The sequence below is a fragment of the Oncorhynchus masou genome, chromosome 21, assembly GCF_036934945.1.
Source record: "Oncorhynchus masou masou isolate Uvic2021 chromosome 21, UVic_Omas_1.1, whole genome shotgun sequence".
Taxonomy (NCBI): Eukaryota; Metazoa; Chordata; class Actinopteri; order Salmoniformes; family Salmonidae; genus Oncorhynchus; species Oncorhynchus masou.
Window position 1 is genome coordinate 41,108,549 of NC_088232.1, and position 20,421 is coordinate 41,128,969.

Consider the following 20,421-nt stretch of genomic DNA (forward strand, 5'->3'; position numbering starts at 1 on the left):
GACATACAGACAGTGAGAGGGAGACAGATAGACACAGACAGACATACAGACAGTGAGAGGGAGACAGATAGACACAGACAGACATACAGACAGTGAGAGGGAGACAGATAGACACAGACAGACATACAGACAGTGAGAGGGAGACAGATAGACACAGACAGACATACAGACAGTGAGAGGGAGACAGACAGACATACAGACAGTGAGAGGGAGACAGATAGACACAGACAGACATACAGACAGTGGGAGGGAGACAGACAGACAGACAGACATACAGACAGTGAGAGGGAGACAGACAGACATACAGACAGTGAGAGGGAGACAGACAGACACAGACAGACATACAGACAGTGAGAGGGAGACAGACAGACATACAGACAGTGAGAGGGAGACAGATAGACACAGACAGACATACAGACAGTGAGAGGGAGACAGACAGACATACAGACAGTGAGAGGGAGACAGATAGACACAGACAGACATACAGACAGTGAGAGGGAGACAGATAGACACAGACAGACATACAGACAGTGAGAGGGAGACAGATAGACACAGACAGACATACAGACAGTGAGAGGGAGACAGATGGACACAGACAGACAGTGAGAGGGAGACAGATAGACACAGACAGACATACAGACAGTGAGAGGGAGACAGATAGACACAGACAGACATACAGACAGTGAGAGGGAGACAGATAGACACAGACAGACATACAGACAGTGAGAGGGAGACAGATAGACACAGACAGACATACAGACAGTGAGAGGGAGACAGATAGACACAGACAGACATACAGACAGTGAGAGGGAGACAGATAGACACAGACAGACATACAGACAGTGAGAGGGAGACAGACAGACATACAGACAGTGAGAGGGAGACAGATAGACACAGACAGACATACAGACAGTGAGAGGGAGACAGATAGACACAGACAGACATACAGACAGTGAGAGGGAGACAGATAGACACAGACAGACATACAGACAGTGAGAGGGAGACAGATGGACACAGACAGACAGTGAGAGGGAGACAGATAGACACAGACAGACATACAGACAGTGAGAGGGAGACAGATAGACACAGACAGACATACAGACAGTGAGAGGGAGACAGATAGACACAGACAGACATACAGACAGTGAGAGGGAGACAGATAGACACAGACAGACATACAGACAGTGAGAGGGAGACAGATAGACACAGACAGACATACAGACAGTGAGAGGGAGACAGACAGACATACAGACAGTGAGAGGGAGACAGATAGACACAGACAGACATACAGACAGTGAGAGGGAGACAGACAGACAGACAGACATACAGACAGTGAGAGGGAGACAGACAGACATACAGACAGTGAGAGGGAGACAGACAGACACAGACAGACATACAGACAGTGAGAGGGAGACATACAGACATACAGACAGTGAGAGGGAGACAGATAGACACAGACAGACATACAGACAGTGAGAGGGAGACAGACAGACATACAGACAGTGAGAGTGAGACAGATAGACACAGACAGACATACAGACAGTGAGAGGGAGACAGACAGACATACAGACAGTGAGAGGGAGACAGATAGACACAGACAGACATACAGACAGTGAGAGGGAGACAGACAGACATACAGACAGTGAGAGGGAGACAGATAGACACAGACAGACATACAGACAGTGAGAGGGAGACAGACAGACATACAGACAGTGAGAGGGAGACAGATAGACACAGACAGACATACAGAGTGCTGTAACTATCAGATCAAGAGGAGACTAGTAAACACACTTCACACACAGAGCCTGAGCTCAGTCATCTGTTTATCCAAGAGACAGACAGACATACAGACAGTGAGAGGGAGACAGATAGACACAGACAGACATACAGACAGTGAGAGGGAGACAGACAGACATACAGACAGTGAGAGGGAGACAGATAGACACAGACAGACATACAGACAGTGAGAGGGAGACAGATAGACACAGACAGACATACAGACAGTGAGAGGGAGACAGATGGACACAGACAGACAGTGAGAGGGAGACAGATAGACACAGACAGACATACAGAGTGCTGTAACTATCAGATCAAGAGGAGACTAGTAAACACACTTCACACACAGAGCCTGAGCTCAGTCATCTGTTTATCCAAGAGACAGACAGACATACAGACAGTGAGAGGGAGACAGATAGACACAGACAGACATACAGACAGTGAGAGGGAGACAGACAGACATACAGACAGTGAGAGGGAGACAGATAGACACAGACAGACATACAGACAGTGAGAGGGAGACAGATAGACACAGACAGACATACAGACAGTGAGAGGGAGACAGATAGACACAGACAGACATACAGACAGTGAGAGGGAGACAGATAGACACAGACAGACATACAGACAGTGGGAGGGAGACAGATAGACACAGACAGACATACAGACAGTGAGAGGGAGACAGATAGACACAGACAGACATACAGACAGTGGGAGGGAGACAGATAGACACAGACAGACATACAGACAGTGAGAGGGAGACAGATGGACACAGACAGACAGTGAGAGGGAGACAGACAGACACAGACAGACATACAGACAGTGAGAGGGAGACAGATAGACACAGACAGACATACAGACAGTGAGAGGGAGACAGATAGACACAGACAGACATACAGACAGTGAGGGGGAGACAGATAGACACAGACAGACATACAGACAGTGAGAGGGAGACAGATAGACACAGACAGACATACAGACAGTGAGAGGGAGACAGATGGACACAGACAGACAGTGAGAGGGAGACAGATAGACACAGACAGACATACAGACAGTGAGAGGGAGACAGATAGACACAGACAGACATACAGACAGTGAGAGGGAGACAGATAGACACAGACAGACATACAGACAGTGAGAGGGAGACAGATAGACACAGACAGACATACAGACAGTGAGAGGGAGACAGATAGACACAGACAGACATACAGACAGTGAGAGGGAGACAGATAGACACAGACAGACATACAGACAGTGAGAGGGAGACAGACAGACATACAGACAGTGAGAGGGAGACAGATAGACACAGACAGACATACAGACAGTGAGAGGGAGACAGATAGACACAGACAGACATACAGACAGTGAGAAGGAGACAGATAGACACAGACAGACATACAGACAGTGAGAGGGAGACAGATGGACACAGACAGACAGTGAGAGGGAGACAGATAGACACAGACAGACATACAGACAGTGAGAGGGAGATAGATAGACACAGACAGACATACAGACAGTGAGAGGGAGACAGATAGACACAGACAGACATACAGACAGTGAGAGGGAGACAGATAGACACAGACAGACATACAGACAGTGAGAGGGAGACAGATAGACACAGACAGACATACAGACAGTGAGAGGGAGACAGATAGACACAGACAGACATACAGACAGTGAGAGGGAGACAGATAGACACAGACAGACATACAGACAGTGAGAGGGAGACAGATAGACACAGACAGACATACAGACAGTGAGAGGGAGACAGACAGACATACAGACAGTGAGAGGGAGACAGATAGACACAGACAGACATACAGACAGTGGGAGGGAGACAGACAGACAGACAGACATACAGACAGTGAGAGGGAGACAGACAGACATACAGACAGTGAGAGGGAGACAGACAGACACAGACAGACATACAGACAGTGAGAGGGAGACAGACAGACATACAGACAGTGAGAGGGAGACAGATAGACACAGACAGACATACAGACAGTGAGAGGGAGACAGACAGACATACAGACAGTGAGAGGGAGACAGATAGACACAGACAGACATACAGACAGTGAGAGGGAGACAGATAGACACAGACAGACATACAGACAGTGAGAGGGAGACAGATAGACACAGACAGACATACAGACAGTGAGAGGGAGACAGATGGACACAGACAGACAGTGAGAGGGAGACAGATAGACACAGACAGACATACAGACAGTGAGAGGGAGACAGATAGACACAGACAGACATACAGACAGTGAGAGGGAGACAGATAGACACAGACAGACATACAGACAGTGAGAGGGAGACAGATAGACACAGACAGACATACAGACAGTGAGAGGGAGACAGATAGACACAGACAGACATACAGACAGTGAGAGGGAGACAGATAGACACAGACAGACATACAGACAGTGAGAGGGAGACAGATAGACACAGACAGACATACAGACAGTGAGAGGGAGACAGACAGACATACAGACAGTGAGAGGGAGACAGATAGACACAGACAGACATACAGACAGTGAGAGGGAGACAGACAGACAGAGAGACATACAGACAGTGAGAGGGAGACAGACAGACATACAGACAGTGAGAGGGAGACAGACAGACACAGACAGACATACAGACAGTGAGAGGGAGACAGACAGACATACAGACAGTGAGAGGGAGACAGATAGACACAGACAGACATACAGACAGTGAGAGGGAGACAGACAGACATACAGACAGTGAGAGTGAGACAGATAGACACAGACAGACATACAGACAGTGAGAGGGAGACAGACAGACATACAGACAGTGAGAGGGAGACAGATAGACACAGACAGACATACAGACAGTGAGAGGGAGACAGATAGACACAGACAGACATACAGACAGTGAGAGGGAGACAGACAGACATACAGACAGTGAGAGGGAGACAGATAGACACAGACAGACATACAGACAGTGGGAGGGAGACAGACAGACAGACATACAGACAGTGAGAGGGAGACAGACAGACATACAGACAGTGAGAGGGAGACAGACAGACACAGACAGACATACAGACAGTGAGAGGGAGACAGACAGACATACAGACAGTGAGAGGGAGACAGATAGACACAGACAGACATACAGACAGTGAGAGGGAGACAGACAGACATACAGACAGTGAGAGGGAGACAGATAGACACAGACAGACATACAGACAGTGAGAGGGAGACAGATAGACACAGACAGACATACAGACAGTGAGAGGGAGACAGATAGACACAGACAGACATACAGACAGTGAGAGGGAGACAGATGGACACAGACAGACAGTGAGAGGGAGACAGATAGACACAGACAGACATACAGACAGTGAGAGGGAGACAGATAGACACAGACAGACATACAGACAGTGAGAGGGAGACAGATAGACACAGACAGACATACAGACAGTGAGAGGGAGACAGATAGACACAGACAGACATACAGACAGTGAGAGGGAGACAGATAGACACAGACAGACATACAGACAGTGAGAGGGAGACAGATAGACACAGACAGACATACAGACAGTGAGAGGGAGACAGATAGACACAGACAGACATACAGACAGTGAGAGGGAGACAGACAGACATACAGACAGTGAGAGGGAGACAGATAGACACAGACAGACATACAGACAGTGAGAGGGAGACAGACAGACAGAGAGACATACAGACAGTGAGAGGGAGACAGACAGACATACAGACAGTGAGAGGGAGACAGACAGACACAGACAGACATACAGACAGTGAGAGGGAGACAGACAGACATACAGACAGTGAGAGGGAGACAGATAGACACAGACAGACATACAGACAGTGAGAGGGAGACAGACAGACATACAGACAGTGAGAGTGAGACAGATAGACACAGACAGACATACAGACAGTGAGAGGGAGACAGACAGACATACAGACAGTGAGAGGGAGACAGATAGACACAGACAGACATACAGACAGTGAGAGGGAGACAGACAGACATACAGACAGTGAGAGGGAGACAGATAGACACAGACAGACATACAGACAGTGAGAGGGAGACAGACAGACATACAGACAGTGAGAGGGAGACCGATAGACACAGACAGACATACAGAGTGCTGTAACTATCAGATCAAGAGGAGACTAGTAAACACACTTCACACACAGAGCCTGAGCTCAGTCATCTGTTTATCCAATTATTGAAGTGTTGATCAACGTAACCAAGGTTTTATATATTGATTTCTTTTCTCAGTCTTCTAACCTTGTTTATGAACAAGTTCCTAAAAAATACATTATTTTGACAAACGGGCTTGACAGTAAATTAGTGGCTTTACCACCAAACTTCGTTGCATAGGTTTTTAAACCTTAATGGTTGTTTTGTGACCTTGTTAAAAGCTAGAGGGAAAGGAATGACTGATGTGAATAACACAGTGTCTGATATGTCTGTACTGTACCTTGTCTGTCCTGCTGGGTGAGGTAGATCATACAGCTGTCCCCAGACAAGCCCTGCTCTACAGGGGACACACATAGCAAGGTAGTCATTAACGCATCACTGCCTTAATTGGAAGAAAAAAGTGATGGAGGACACAATAGAAAGTTGGTGTGTGTATGTATGTGTACACATTTTACTATAATTGTGAATGCCAGAAGTCCTCACAAGAATAGTAAACCAACTAAAATTCAGAGAAGTGAGGACATTTTGTCAGTATTCACTTATAAAAGCTTAGTTTAGAGTTAGAAGTTAGAGGTCAGGATTTTGAATGGGAATCTATTGTTGGTCCCTAAAATGTCCTCACAAGTATAGGAAGACATAGATGTGTGTGCTCACAGTCTGACAGACAGTCCTCATGCTGTGTCGTCTGTCCAGAGACTCCTGTGGTTTCCCCAGGTACTGAGGCAGCTCTGCATGCAGTGCCCGCTTCGAGAACGGAACCATGGAGCCTGAGAGAGAGAGAGAGAGGAGGGAGAGGTTGCACGCGTCATTCACATACACCCACAGATGAAACGTACAGATGGCATTGCGAAATGCTTGCTGCAAAGCAGGAAGCCTTCTCTCTCCCTCTTTCTACCTATCCAACACTCTCTCTCTTCCTCTCACCCTCTCTCCTCTCCCCTGCGGAAGGAAGGCCCTACCCAGAGGTGAGCAGTCAGACATGTGCCCGAACTCAAGAGTCTTTGATCGATGACTCTGATATCAGACACACATTCAGGTGGCTACAGATCATCCTCTCTCTGTATGTCTCTCTGTGTACAGCTTCTCTGGTAATCAGCAGCAGCCCTGAAAACCCCCATGACTCCTCTCTCTACAGCTCTGCAGTGACACACGGTGACATCACAGAGAGAACAGCCATGTTCTCCAGTACAAAGGGTCAGGGCTAAACCTGGATTCATCCTGACAAGTTAAAGACACATGCGATCATTTATCCACAACCTATGACTGGTGGATGAGGATCTTGAAAATAATAGCCTTAAAAATAAATAAAAATCCCTCTCACTTTGTCAACAGATTATCAGCTGATTCTGTTTTTTCCACAGTATATCCTGGTTGTTTGAGAGGAGAGGCTTGGTGCCCACTAAGGTTCCTTCTAAGAGTGAGGTCATGGATAATAGATATTGGATGGGGGCAGCAGACCTTCAGATCTGAATCTTTGATGCCAGGCAGGAAGCAGTTGCCAGCATCTGGAGGCACCTACGGCAGCCCAAAGCATTTCACATTGAGGAATGGAAATTCAATCGGCTCTCCCCTTGGACTGCTGTTTGGTGTAGCTTCACATGTTCACCTCGGTTCTCTCTCTGTGTGTGTGTGTCCACAGCCATGACTCAATAGCGATTGCCTCCACTACAGTAACCTCTAGGGCTGTAAAGACTAAAGCAATGGCACTACATCAGAGAGCCGTTCAAACAAAGTTAAACGGAGAAAACAACAACACCAGTGGCACTGAAGTGAAGTGTTGTCTTTGGTTGTTAGCACGGTATTTCAATGGTTTGATCTGTGTCAGGGAGTTTGGTTAGTATTTGAAGTATACACTGAGTGTACACAACATCGTGAACATTATTCTCTTTAATGACATAGCCTGACCTTGTGAATCCAGGTGAAAGCTATGATCCCATATTGTTGTCAATAACTGATGAGACAGGTTAAAGAAGGGTATTTAATGGGCAAGACAAAAGATTTAAGTGCCTTTGAACGGGGTGTGGTAATAGGTGCCAGCCGGTTTTTTTCAAATCACATTTTATTGGTCACATACACACATTTAGCAGATGTTATTGCGGGTGTAGCGAAATGCTTGTTTCCCATGTGTATCAACAATGGTCCACCACCCAAAGGACATCCAGCCAACTTGACACAACTGTGGAACACTTTCAACACCTTGTACGGTCCATGGCTGATGAATTGAGGCTGTTCTGAGGGCAAAAAGGGGGGTGTAACTCAATATTAGGAAGGTGTTCTTAATGTTTTGTGCACTCGGTGTAGGTGGTGTGCGTACCTCTCCTCTCAGGGTATACAGTATGCTACTATTCAGAGTATAGATCAGGTTGGTCCAGGTTTCCAAACGGCTCCAGTTCCATCTCAGCCTTCTGGAACAGACTCCAGCTTGGTGAGCAGGGCCAGGCGAACAAACCCCAGCTACAACACACACACATAACCAACTTTACATATGTGTGTGTGTGAGCCCGATATGGTCGTCCTCTGTGTGTGTGTCTTAGCCTGCCTCAGCCCTCCTGTCGTAGTGTGTTGTGTGTGCGTGTGTCAGCCCACTCTTGTCATCCGGAGTCTAATTTGTGCAGGCAGCTCCTGGCTTCCACCCCCATCCTCTCCTCTGCCACACACACATACACACGCTGCCACACATGCACATGTGCTGTGCCACACACACACACCCTGCCACACACACAGCCAGACAGGAGAGTATGTTAGACTTGCCTCTCTATCGCTGACACTGTACAGACATGTAGCTACATTAGCCCTGTCCCCGACAAAATAAAATCAAGATTCTTCTGTTCTTTCGACCAATCAATTTTAAAACAGCCATTTCTCACTGAAACGGTTCTGTTACCGAAATCTCTCATTTGTTTCAGAAAAACATTCCCTATTCACTCAATCCTTGCTCTCTTTACGTGACACATGTATGCATCTCATGGACGTGACCAATACGGCCTGACCTATAGAATAGCATATAATTACATCAATAAATTGGTTATAACAAACTCTGAACACCTAAACGGCAAAATAGATGCAGAGGACGGGACAAACTCGAAACGGGGGAATATTTAGGCAACTGGTTGCTCATAAGGTAAAGGGGAAGTTAGATGTTTGGAATACAATGTTACTAGTTGTAGAAAATCCTGGAGATACTATATAAGATAAGGAGGTAAGGTAAAGAGCAAGTGATGTGTGCATATTATGTGCCAAACAGGTGCTGTTAGATTACAATATCATTTTTCTGACCGTTTGAAACATTGTAAACAACACTAAATAAAGTAGAAGTGTACCAGAGAGTCTGTTGTACAGTTTTTTTGTCAAGCCTTTATTACTGCGAAGACTAAAAACGGCCTCAGTAAGTCACAGTATGAAGACTAAACAGGATGCGCTCTTAGGCCTACAGCTCAATGGTGGTTATACAAGGCTGCTTTACTCAGCCTACTAATGATAATGACATGACTTATTATTATTAGAAAGATGATCATAATAATAACAACAATAAGATGAGATCAAGAAAAAGGAGCATTATTATTATTATAAATATTATTTTTTCGGACAATTTAGTAAACAACACTAAATCAATTATAAATTATACCAGAGGATGTTCTAACGAGAAAGAAAAGTGGAAAGCCTTAATTAAAGAAAATATACATTACATACATTACATTTAAGTCATTTAGCAGACGCTCTTATCCAGAGCGACTTACAAATTGGTGAATTCACCTTCTGACATCCAGTGGAACAGCCACTTTACAATAGTGCATCTAAATCATTAAGGGGGGTGAGAAGGATTACTTAACCTATCCTAGGTATTCCTTGAAGAGGTGGGGTTTCAGGTGTCTCCGGAAGGTGGTGATTGACTCCGCTGTCCTGGCGTCGTGAGGGAGTTTGTTCCACCATTGGGGGCCAGAGCAGCGAACAGTTTTGACTGGGCTGAGCGGGAACTGTACTTCCTCAGTGGTAGGGAGGCGAGCAGGCCAGAGGTGGATGAACGCAGTGCCCTTGCTTGGGTGTAGGGCCTGATCAGAGCCTGGAGGTACTGCGGTGCCGTTCCCCTCACAGCTCCGTAGGCAAGCACCATGGTCTTGTAGCGGATGCGAGCTTCAACTGGAAGCCAGTGGAGAGAGCGGAGGAGCGGGGTGACGTGAGAGAACTTGGGAAGGTTGAACACCAGACGGGCTGCGGCGTTCTGGATGAGTTGTAGGGGTTTAATGGCACAGGCAGGGAGCCCAGCCAACAGCGAGTTGCAGTAATCCAGACGGGAGATGACAAGTGCCTGGATTAGGACCTGCGCCGCTTCCTGTGTGAGGCAGGGTCGTACTCTGCGGATGTTGTAGAGCATGAACCTACAGGAACGGGCCACCGCCATGATGTTGGTTGAGAACGACAGGGTGTTGTCCAGGATCACGCCAAGGTTCTTAGCGCTCTGGGAGGAGGACACAATGGAGTTGTCAACCGTGATGGCGAGATCATGGAACGGGCAGTCCTTCCCCGGGAGGAAGAGCAGCTCCGTCTTGCCGAGGTTCAGCTTGAGGTGGTGATCCGTCATCCACACTGAAATGTCTGCCAGACATGCAGAGATGCGATTCGCCACCTGGTCATCAGAAGGGGGAAAGGAGAAGATTAATTGTGTGTCGTCTGCATAGCAATGATAGGAGAGACCATGTGAGGTTATGACAGAGCCAAGTGACTTGGTGTATAGCGAGAATAGGAGAGGGCCTAGAACAGAGCCCTGGGGGACACCAGTGGTGAGAGCGCGTGGCGAGGAGACAGATTCTCGCCACGCCACCTGGTAGGAGCGACCTGTCAGGTAGGACGCAATCCAAGCGTGGGCCGCGCCGGAGATGCCCAACTCGGAGAGGGTGGAGAGGAGGATCTGATGGTTCACAGTATCGAAGGCAGCCGATAGGTCTAGAAGGATGAGAGCAGAGGAGAGAGAGTTAGCTTTAGCAGTGCGGAGCGCCTCCGTGATACAGAGAAGAGCAGTCTCAGTTGAATGACTAGTCTTGAAACCTGACTGATTTGGATCAAGAAGGTCATTCTGAGAGAGATAGTGGGAGAGCTGGCCAAGGACGGCACGTTCAAGAGTTTTGGAGAGAAAATATAAATATAAAAAACAGACGAATTTGTGAAATTTTTTACTATTTAATTGCGTGAGGCTTGGTGTTTACGGAATCAGTACGCTATTAAACAAACACTTAAACATGCAACAGAAGCAGGATCTGTCTTATTTCTGTAGATATACATATATGGATGATTTATAAAGCCAGGCACATTTAACAGTAGCCGCACACAAGCCTAAGATCCCCATGCGCAATGCCAAGTGTCGGCTAGAGTGATGTAAAGCTCGCCGCCATTGGACTCTGGAGCAGTGGAAACGCATTCTCTGGAGTGATGAATCACGCTTCACCATCTGACGGACGAGTCTGGGTCTGGCAAATCCAGGAGAACGCTACCTGCCCGTTCTCCTGGATTTCGCTATCTGCCCTCCACAAAACTGTAAAGTTTGATGGAGGAGGAATAATGGTCTGGGGCTGGTGCTAGAGCTGTTTTTCATGGTTTGGGCTAGGCCCCTTAGTTCCAGTGAAGGGAAGTCTTAACGCTACAGCATACAATGGCAACAGTTTGGGAAAAGCCCTTTCCTGTTTCAGCTTGACAATGTCCCCTTGCACAAAGAGAGGTCCATATAGAAATGGTTTATCAAGATCAATGTGGAAACACTTGGCTGGCCTGCACAGAGCCCTGACCTCAATTCCATTAAACACCTTCGGGATGAATTGGAACGCCGACTGCAAGACAGGCCCAATTTTTTTTATATATTTTTTTACCCTCATTTAACTAGGCAAGTCAGTTAAGAACAAATTCTTATTTTCAATGACGGCCTAGGAACAGTGGGTTAACTGCCTGTTCAGGGGCAGAACGACAGCTCTGGGATTTTAACTTTTGATCTTCCGGTTACTAGTCCAACACTCTAACCACTAGGCTACCCTGCCGCCCCTAATCACTCAACATCAGTGCCCGACCTCACTAATTCTCTTCTGGCTGAATGGAAGCAAGTGCATATGTAAAACAGAAACATAACCACACACAAAAACACTGTCACATATGCACCAGCATCACACTTCTATTGCCACACGGAAACCTAGACAGACAGAACAGACAAACACACAGGTACCAGTAGTGAGTCAGTGGTGTGGCTGGAGGGCTGGCCAGCCTTGCCGTAGCCCTGACCATGAGCTGTCAGCAGTCTGCCAGTCCGGTCCACTGCGGCGTGCCCGTTCTTAGTGCTCTACAGGTGCACAGGATGGGGACACAGCTGTTTCAACAAAGCCACCAGACAAGGTGAGAGGACAGACACAGACACGGGACACAATGACCCCCAACATGAACCAACCCCTGGCTGGCGGCAAACAGTTAAAAAGGACATCTTATATTTCTATATTTTATTTGTGATGGTAAAGTGGTGGTGCTGGTAGAGGTCAGCCAAAGGTCGGGGAAACACTGAATAAGGTACAATGTGAGGGGACACACACATTAAAGCAACAGATGTCTCCGCAGGAGGAGGTAGGTACAGTACAGCGGACGAGGGGGTGGGGGGGCGTGTACATCCGAGCCTCCCCATCAGTAAGCATGACAAGGTCAGCCTGGAGATTGGGTTTTAACTGCACGGCAAAGGGCCATTCATCACAGTCAGCCACCTAATTAGGCATCAGAGAATTACACACTAGAGATAGAGAGAAAGACAGCCAGCCTCGACACCATGGCTGAACAGCCCACCCCAGATCCTGACCACAGCCTCCCTCCACACAACAGCAGAACAGACAAATGAAGAACCACCAACCCAGCAGACCCTACCCCCTCCTAGCAGACCTGTGAAAATCCTTTCACACCCACTGAGGGCACACAAAAGCCACAGATTGTCCTTAAGGGCTCCAATGGGAAATAGATAGAAGAAAAAACACCCAGTGGCTAAACTCTGGTGCCCAAGCACCCAGCATGCCCTAAACTTGCTATCTAAGGACCAACTAGGGTCCACCAGCCACCTTCACACAGGCACAAACTATGTGAGAGCACAGCAGGAAAGGGGTTGCCACAGCACACAAGGAGTGATTGAAACATGTTCTTCTACTCCCCCGCCCTGCTACCACGAAAAGACGTTCATCCTGCTACCATACAGCAGGTAAACGCAAGCATTTCCTGTGACTGTGCCTCAAAACCTAACATCTACCTGGTCCACCACAACCCACAACCCTAAAAGACATGGCCTTCAACCGCAGCACCTCACACAGGCGCAATGGTCACCCCGTCCAGACCTGCGAGCCCCCCCCCCCAGACCTGCACCTAGAGGACCTACATCCAGACCACAGCACCACCAGGCACATCTAGAACACAGCACCACCAAGGACATCCAGAACACAGCACCACCAGGCACATCCAGAACACAGTACCACCAGGCACATCCACCCCCCCAACCCAACCAGTTAACACCCTCCCAAACTAACCATGGCCACAAACCATATAGGTCCCCCAGATCAGCGCTGTGCCCCTCCTGCCCCCAACATGACAATCACACATAGACCCAGGCCTTGAGCAGAGCAACAGGCACAACCCCCACTCCTACACCCACCCAAGCCCCATCCTGACCTAAGAGGCATGTATCAGATACTCAGCATGCTCTGCTCACAAATATTGGTCCAAGTGTAAACCACACAAATAAGAACACTAGACACAATGGACCACAAAGCTTTACTCTCTCATCCTAGAATATACAAGGTCTTAGGTCATATGCTTTTGGTCTAAAGAGCAGGAATCCAGACACGTGTCATCCTGCAAGAAACATGGTAAAAAGGAGACGGACCCACTGGTTGTCCTCTAGGTTACAGAGAGCTGGTCTCCCATCTACCAAACTACAAAGTGTTAGACAGGGAAGAGACTCAAAGGAAATGCTGATTTGGTATAGATCAGACTTAACCCACTACATTAAATGAATGAAAACAGGAACATTGTACATTTGGCTAGAAATTAATGAGGAAATGACCTCAACAGAGAAAAATGTCCTCCTGTGTGCTACCTATATCCCTCCACGAGAATCCCCATACGTGCATGATGACAGCTTCTCCATCCGAGAGGGAGAGGGCAAAAATGTCCAGGGCCAGAGACATGTACTAGTCTGTGGTGACCTAAATGCCAGAACTGGACAAGAACCCAACATTCTCAGCACACAGAGAACACCTACCTGCAGATGACAGCATTCCCTCCCAAATACACAACTAGAGAGAGTAGTGAGAGTAGTGTAGAAACCAAACAAAAAATTATTGGGCAACAACAAATATATATATACATACATACACACACAGACACATACGCTAAGAAAAAAGAAGGAACAGCACATCAGAAATCAGCTCAATGTAATTGAAGAATCCATAGAATCTCACCACTTCTGTGAAAATTGGAACACACTAAACAAACAACAACACGAAGAGCTACCTATCCAAAACTGATAAACCACTTCTCAAAATCTTTTCGGCTCTATAAAAAAACATACAGTGCATTTGGAAAGTATTCAGACCCCTTCCCTGTTTCCACATTGTTACGTTACAGCCTTATTCCAAAACAAATTCAATTATACATTTTTTCCCTCATCAATCTACACACAATACCCCAAAATAACAAAGCAAAAAAGTTGACATTTTTGAAAATATATATTTTTTTAAATACAAAAAATACCTTATTTAAATACAGTACCAGTCAAAAGTTCGGACACGCCTACTCATTCAAGGACTTTTCTTTATTTGTACTATTTTCTACATTGTAGAATAATAGAAGACATCAAAACTATGAAATATCACATATTGTCAATGTTACAGGTGAATGGAATGAAGCGGAGTCAGGCGCAGGACACAGGTATGAGTAAAGCACAGATATTTACTCAATATCAACAATAATCCAACAAGGATAAACATGAACAATCCAAAACACGTACACGGAACACCTTGACGAAAGCAATCACCCACAAAACAAAAGGGGAAGCCAGAGGGTTAAATAAGGAACATGATAATGGAATGAAAACCAGGTGTGTACAATGAAGACAAAACAAAACGAAAATGAAACATGGATCGGTGGTGACTAGAAAGCCGGTGACGTCGACCGCCGAATGCCGCCCAAACAAGGAGAGGGACCAACTTCGGCGGAAGTCTTGACACATATGGAATAATGTAGTAACCAAAAAAGTGTTCTAAATCTAAATATATTTAATATTTGACATTCTTCAAAGTAGCCACCCTTTGCCTTGATGACAGCTTTGCACAAACGTGGCATTCTCTTAACCAGCTTCATGAGGTAGTCACCTGGAATGCATTTCAATTAACAGGTGTCCCTTGTTAAAAGTTATTTTGTGGAATTTCTTTCCTTCTTATTAATGCATTTGAGCCAATCAGTTGTGTTGAGACCAGGTATGGGTGGTATACAGAAGATAGCCCTATTTGGTGAAAGACCAAGTCCATATTATGGCAAGAACAGCTCAAATAAACAAATAGAAACAACAGGCCATAATTACTTTAAGACATGAAGGTCAGTAAATCCTGAAAATTGCAGTCTCAAAAACTAAGAGCTATGATGAAACTGGCTCTCATGAGGACCACCACAGGAAATGAAGTTGCAGAGTTACCTCTGCTGCAGAGGACAAGTTCATAAATTCATGAGAATTAACTGCACCTCAGATTTCAGCCCAAATAAATGCTTCACAGAGTTCAAGTAACAGACACATCAACATCAACTGTTCAGAGGAGACTCTGTGAATCATGCCTTCATGGTCAAATTGCTGCAAAGAAACCATTACTAAAGGACACAAATAATAAGAAGAGACTTGCTTGGGCCAAGAAACACGAGCAATGGACATTAGGCAGGTGGAAATTTATCCTTTGGTATGGAGTCCAAATGTTGGATTTTTGGTTCCAACCGCCGTGTCTTCGTGAGACGCAGAGTAGGTGAACGGATGACCTCCGCATGAGTGGTTCCCACCGTGAAGCATGGAGGAGGAAGTGTGATGGTGTGGGGGTGCTTTGCTGGTGACACTGATTTATTTAGAATTCAAGGCACACTTAACCAGCATGGCTACCACAGCATTCTGCAGCAGTATGCTATCCCATCTGGTTTGTGCTTAGTGGGAGTGTCATTTGTTTTTCAACAGGACAATGACCCAACACACCTACAGGCTGTGTAAGGACTTGTTGACCAAGAAGGAGAGTGATGGAGTGCTGCATCAGATGATCTGGCCTCCACAAACATCCAACCTCAATCCAACTGAGATGGTTTGGGATGAGTTGGACTGCAGAATGAAGGACAAGCAGCCTACAAGTGCTCAGCATATGTGTGATCTCCTTCAAGACTGTTGTCAAGAGTGTGCAAAGCTGTCATCAATGAAAATAGTGGTTACTTTGAAGAATCTCAAATCAAAAATATATTTTGATTTGTTTAACACTATTTTGGTTACTACATGATTGCACATGTGTTATTTCATAGTTTTGATGTCTTCACTAATATTCTACAATGTATAAAATAGTAAAGATAATGAGTAGGTGTTTCCAAACTTTTGACTGGTACTGTATGTACAGAATCAGTGAGCATAGCCTTGCTATTGAGAGATGCCACTGTCGGAAGACCTGGCTCTCAAGAGAAGACAGGCTATGTGCACACTGCCCACAAAATGAGGTGGAAACTGAGCTGTACTTCCTAACCTCCTGCCAAATGTACGACCATATTAAAGACACACATTTCCCTCGGATCACACTGACCCACAAATAATAATAATAATTATTTTTTATTTTTTGGGGGTGGGGGGGTAGATGAACTCCCATATCTATTTGGTGAAATAGCAGTGTGCCATCAAAGCAGCAAGATCTGTGACCTATTGCCACAAGAAAAGGGCAACCAGTGAAGAACAAACACCATTGTAAATACAACCCATATTTATGTTTATTTATTTTCCCCTTCGTACTTTATCTATGTGCACATCATTACAACACTGTATATAGCCATAATACGACATTTGAAATGTCTCTGTCTTGAAAATCAAATCAAGAGTCGGCTTTCTATTCCGTAACAAAGCCTCCTTCACTCACGCTGCCAAGCTTACCCCAGTAAAACTGACTGTCCTACCGATCCTCGACTTCGGCGATGTCATCTACAAAATTGCTTCCAACACTCTTCTCAGCAAACTGGATGCAGTTTATCACAGTGCCATCCGTTTTGTCACTAAAGCACCTTATACTATCCACCACTGCGACTTGTATGCTCTAGTCGGCTGGCCCTCGCTACATATTCGTCGCAAGACCCACTGGCTCCAGGTCGTCTACAAGGCCATGCTAGGTAAAGCTCCGCCTTATCTCAGTTCACTGGTCACAATGGCAACACCCATCCGTAGCACGCGCTCCAGCAGGTGTATCTCACTGACCATCCCTAAAGCCAACACATCATTCGGCCGCCTTTCGTTCCAGTACTCTGCTGCCTGTGACTGGAACGAATTGCAAAGATCGCTGAAGTTGGAGACCTTTATCTCCCTCACCAACTTCAAACATCAGCTATCTGAGCAGCTAACCGATCGCTGCAGCTGTACATAATCTATTGGTAAATAGCCCACCCATTTTCACCTACCTCATCCCCACAGTTTTTATTTATTTACTTTTCTGCTCTTTTGCACACCAATATCTCTACCTGTACATGATCATTTATCACCCCAGTGTTAATCTGCAATATTGTAATTATTCGCCTACCTCCTCATGCCTTTTGCACACTTTGTATAGAGACTCCCCCTTTTTTTTTTCTACTGTGTTATTGACTTGTTAATTGTTTACTCCATGTGTAACTCTGTGTTGTCTGTTCACACTGCTATGCTTTATCTTAGCCATGTCGCAGTTGTAAATGAGAACTTGTTCGCAACTAGCCTACCTGGTTAAATAAAGGTGAAATAAAATAAAAATAAAAAATTCCTTTGGAACATTTGTGAGTGTAATGTTTACTGTTAATTCTGTATTGTTTATTATCTATATCACTTGCTTTGGCAATGTAAACATATGTTTCCCATGCCAATAAAGCCCTTTGAATTGAATAGAGAGAGGGAAAGACCAGTCACAATAGACAATTTCCTTCCTATACTGGAGCAGAGGTGGTCCATCATAGGAGATTTCCCTGGGACACTAACCAGGTTTCCATCTAACCCTTTTATGCCAGTAAAGTACATGTCAGATAAAACATGTCATGACAGGCCTGATGGAAACAGAACATTTGTTGGTAAACTTTCCAAATGTTGACAAGACAAAATACGCTAGAAAAAGGTTGGATGTTTTTCTGTTGGTAACATTTCCTATGTGAGAAATGTTGGTGGAAACGCTTTCATGTGCAAATATTGATATAATAACCATTATATCAAAGTAAACTTAAAGTCACATGATGACATGTGTGGTCCTCCCACTACGACTCATCAGGAAAGCATGCAGTTTTTTAGGCTACAGATGAAATAAATGATGAACTTCACAGGGTGGTGAAAGTGCAAGGTGATGAGCTTGATGCTCCTTTTCAATACATATTGAGTTGCTTATTCTGGTGACATGAGCATCAATGTTTGTCTGCCATCTGACAAATGAAAATCATTTTGTCCAGAATAACATCATCATATAGGCTATACCCTCACTGTATCTGTGAGCTGCTGGCTGGAGAGCACGTGCCAATACCAGAGTGGGAACACATGCTATATAATGCAACATTTTGCCATATAAAGAAAAACAATGTGAGAAAACCATCAGAAGAGCTGAAAATGCAACGGAAACCCATTTAACTTGTCTTTATTTAGTCGGTACATGGGAATTTAACCGCAAAAGTTATTTTTATGTGCTCTATGTCATTAAGCACAGCCTTTTGTCTGCTACAAGTACAATTGAAAGAAATACATCTTTGGTAGGAAAATGTGCTTATTGTTCTTATGCAGATTTGAGAATAATTCCTTCAAAATCTGTTGCCAATTGGATGGAAACGTAGCTAGTGAAAGACATCCTTTCTCTCAGTCCCCCCAGTCTCTTCTTCCCTTGCTCTCCCTCACGTACACACTCCCCCTCCCCCCTTGCCAGGGGTGCCTCTAAATCTTCATTAGGGGGTGAAATGAAGCCGAAAACGAGAGGCGGGGAGACGGCCAGAAGCAGCTGCAGCCACTGAGACAGAACCCACAGCCCCCACAACAGCAACACTTCCTCACCCCCACCCTGTATTTGGCTCTGGCACTCACTGGGGATAGGCTCTATGATGTCTATGATGTACTGTACATACGCTCACACCACCCTTAGTATATCCACCATAGAGCCCAATGTAGTGGCAGCAAATCAGAAGTAGTGCCATCCCTGGTCAGCGAGGTTTCCAGCCAGACTTACTGTGTGTGCTCATGACCTAACATGATGTCCTGCCACCCCACCTATGCACACCCAAACACTAGTAATGTGAAGAAAAAGGGGTCTATGGGCTGTAGTAGCAAATTAAATATTTTATCCACAAAAAATGTATACCTAAAGGGGTCCTTAAATTCTAAATCAAATAATATATCCCATTTAGCAGACGCTTTTGTCCAAAGCGACTTACAAGTCGGCTGGGGCCACTACTTTTTTACATATGGGTGGCCCCAGCGGGAATCGAACCCACGACGCTTGGCGTTGCAAGCGCCATGCTCTACCGACTGAGCCACACAGGATTTATATAGATAAATATAGATAAATGTTCCATAGTATGACAATCATAAAACAAATCCATGTTAGCTTAGAGCCCCCCCCGCCCCCCCCACCCAACAACATGAATAATAGAATGGTGTATCCCAAGTGTGAATCATTTCAATTAGAAGAGGTGGGAGAGAAAACAGTAGAGTGATAATGCCAGGATTGATAATTTAGCTCCACTCATAATAATCTGCAATAAGAGGTACTCGGATCCCCCCCAAATCAAATGAGAATGAGATAAAATACACATTATATTGGCTGAAATTGAATGAGGAAATGCCGATGAACACAATGCGTATTGAGCAGGGCCACAGTGCAGAGCTAAATGAACACTCCCTCGTCTCTCACACTGGAGAAGGAAGTGGATTAGCCGTGCATAGTGTTTGCACACAGACACCAGCCAGGGAATCAACTTCATTTTAGCTCATCCCTTTTAATTCACCTATACTAAAAGGTTCAACAGAAGCCCTTAAGAGCATAGACATGTGCACGCACACAAACACACAGCTGGGGGAGAGATAACTAAGAGGATGACAAGTCAGCTATTGTCAGATCATACACTGTTTGACGAGTCACAGTTCTGAGGGGTAGCAGTGAGTGATTCCATAGGAGAGCAGTTGAAACCAAGCAGGCCTTGGGCAGCCAGTCACCAGGGAGATCCATCCCAACTACACAG

At 45.6% G+C, this 20,421-nt stretch overlaps 1 pseudogene; it reads right to left on the bottom strand.

The window, feature by feature from the left end:
* Positions 1–20,421, bottom strand: part of LOC135508358 (trafficking protein particle complex subunit 12-like) — a 37,355-nt pseudogene that overhangs the window by 10,867 nt on the left and 6,067 nt on the right.